The 3,123-nt window shown below is 34.7% G+C and overlaps 1 long non-coding RNA gene across 1 annotated transcript; it reads right to left on the reverse strand.

The window, feature by feature from the left end:
- Positions 1-418: 418 nt before the first annotated feature.
- LOC120769969 lies at positions 419-842 on the reverse strand. The gene is made up of 3 exons (XR_005704908.1): positions 768-842; positions 520-574; positions 419-458 (listed from the first exon to the last, which is right to left on the reverse strand). It is a non-coding gene; the product is annotated as an uncharacterized LOC120769969 (long non-coding RNA).
- Positions 843-3,123: the final 2,281 nt, after the last annotated feature.

The raw sequence follows: 3,123 nt of genomic DNA on the forward strand, positions 1-3,123 counted from the left end.
TATATGTATACATAAAAATACCCAATGAACATTTTTGTTGATTCTCAAATTGAGATGCGTTTGAGAATCAACCTTAATTTCAAATCTCAAACGTTTGTTCTCTAAGTCATTTCAAGTTGAAAACAAAGCCATTCTCAAACAAAAAGGCAAACAGTATAAATGAGAATTTACCAAATCGTTAAATTTTGTTTCGGAAGATTGAATTTTGTCTTCCAAAGTAGCGAAATCATACGCTTCTACAAAAGGTTTTTGTGGCAAAATTTTATTTATTTTTTTGTAGCATTATGTGAGGTCGATTTAACTTCTTCCAATACTCTCTTCAGAAGCTTTTGAGTTGAAATTATCGAAATTATCATATGCATATGTACAATAACTATATAAGTATATGTATGTACCTTTTAACAAATCTTCTACCTTCTTATGTAGACTATCCAGTTTGCTACTTAATTCGTCAAAATCTACGATTTAATTAAAATGTTAGAACCACTTCAAAAAAACGATATTGTATTAACTACTTACCTGATTTAGTCGTTTACTTACATCCAATCGATATAAACGAGCTATTGAAATCCATCTAATTGTGAATAAGAGGAATAAATACATATTGACTACTGTATACTATACTATTGAGTGCATCGGTTTTAGATGTTGCACCCCACGTTCATTGCCATGAGGACTGATCTATTAAATCAGCCCTCACTTTATACATAGCCTTTGTATATTGATTTAATTAATTTTATTGCATTAATTTATATTGATTTACTCACAAATTACACGAAATGAGCCAATAAAAACCAGAAATTTAAAAAATTCTTTGACGATTGCACGTGTGTGACTTGAAGATTAGAAAAACGAAGAGAGTGTCACATTTTTAATTTATAATAGTGTGACTAGAGTGTTGGCAATGCATTTGCAATTTTATAATAGTGTGACTAGAGTGTGGGCAATGCATTGGCAATCCGTAACAACTACATTCAAAATTACTAAGCAAGATAATTTTTTGTGATATTTCTCCCGCTAAATGCTGATAGACGCAACTTGGAAATTGTAAAGCAGAGCAATATCTTATATTAAAGTTTGATAATTTTATTGGTGTAATGGCACGATTACGATTCTTGGGGCGCCGCGATTTGATGGTACCGATGGATAGAGGAGGTCCTCAGGATTAAAAAATATATGCACATACACCGTCCTCAGACGCATAGTTTTCGAGATATTTCACTTCAAAGTTCCACAATTTTACATGCAATTCACTCTTATTTTGTTTTGTTTTGTTTTGTTTTTCTTTACATGTCATAACAAATACTAGTGTTGCCACATATTGTCTTTTAAAAAAACTATTAAAAAATTTTCTGTTTAACATATATAAAGAAAATGGTTTTTGTATATTATGTTAATTGTTAAATAAAAATAAAAAATAATATTCCTTTGTGTCGAACTATTTTCTGCACTGGCGGCCTTCGGCCGCGCTTCAAAAAAAATAACCCTCATCGATCGAACACCGGGGTATTCATAGTTCCTTTGTGTCGAACTACTTTCTGCACTGGCGGCCTTCGGCCGCGTTTCAAAAAAAAAAAACCCTCATCGATCGAACACCGGGGTATTCATAGTTCCTTTGTGTCGAACTACTTTCTGTACTGGTGGCCTTCGGCCGCGCTTCAAAAAAAAATAACCCTCATTGATCGAACACCTATATTAATCAAAAGGAGAGAAATACTGAAAAACTTTGCATTCTATAATACGTTTTTTCTATTTATTATAATGATTTTACATACATACATAAATATTGTCAATCCTAAATATATTTTAATTAACAAAATCCTTAAAATGAAAATCAGGATCATTAATGTCTTCCGCGTCATTTTCATCATCACTAAATATATTTTCCACCAAATCTTCTACAGTTTCGTAACGCAACCGTTTCGTTTGAGGAACAATATCCGTTAAATCCTCGGACTCTACCGTCGGCACTTCCAATTCTTTCAATTCCATCCCTTCCTGAAGACTTCCTTCTACATACCCAGGATAAACTTTTCGTATGTCCAAAATAAGTTGCATTATCTGCGAGCCAATGTCATCTTTGTATTCTTTTTCTAAAAAGTTTTGACGAAAGTCATATAGAGCCATATACTGATGCAATAATTTTGGGCTTCGGCGACTTTTAAGTGAACTTTTGAACCAATGATTTTGACATTCGAGGTCATTAATGGTATTGTTTGCGTTTCCCCTCTCCACATACTCCCTAATGCTATGATTGGTGGTTAAACATTCAGTACCGTCTCCGAAAAGTTTACTTAAGCCATGGTATTGCTTTCCACCATCAGTACAAATTCGGGATGTACCGGGATGCACAAACTTTTTAATGAAAGGCCACAAATCTGCCTTGCTCTTTCCGTTTACGCGGAAAAAGCGACAGATTTTGTCTTCTTTGCAGAAAAGTCCCAATACCGTCATTGTCATTTGGCCCGTTACGCGTCCTCTGTTGTATTTTCGTTAAAAAAGTTTCATCAATTTGGACTGTTTTTCCCTCTCCCCCGAGACAAAACTCTGCGTTTGAACAGATAACCTCAGAAATTTCCCTTAAATAACTGTAATAATCCACAACAGTATTGCAGCTCAATATCGGCTCCTCATTTTGCTTTCGCCAGTTGGTTAATTGAGCATGCACCGTCGTCACGTTCATTTTGCTCACAAAACAGCAAATGATTGCTAGAATTTCTTTCGGAGCCAAATGACACTGACACCCATCCAAGAATGTTCCTCGAGCAGGACTAATGCACTGTCTGCAATTCTTCGCTCCTTTTTTCTTCGTTGGCTTCGAATCGCACCTCCAAACCCATCCTAATTTAGCTTTTTTCTTTTCCTCTGGTCGCATCTTCTCTCCGCATTTATCGCATAATGGAGGAGTGGAATCCCTTGTTGGAACTAATCCAACTTCCTCGAAAAACAGCAACGATTGCTCATTAGTTTGAACAAGCTGTCCAAATGATGTAAAAATAGAAAAATTCCTTAACTTTGATTTTAAAAACGGATGAGACATTTTAATTATTATTTTCACCAAAATTCGAAAAAGTCTCTAAATATCGCAATCACTAATTCACATCGCTTCACTTCACTTCAATG

Source organism: Bactrocera tryoni, chromosome 3 (genome assembly GCF_016617805.1).
Source record: "Bactrocera tryoni isolate S06 chromosome 3, CSIRO_BtryS06_freeze2, whole genome shotgun sequence".
In the NCBI taxonomy this organism is placed as follows: Eukaryota; Metazoa; Arthropoda; class Insecta; order Diptera; family Tephritidae; genus Bactrocera; species Bactrocera tryoni.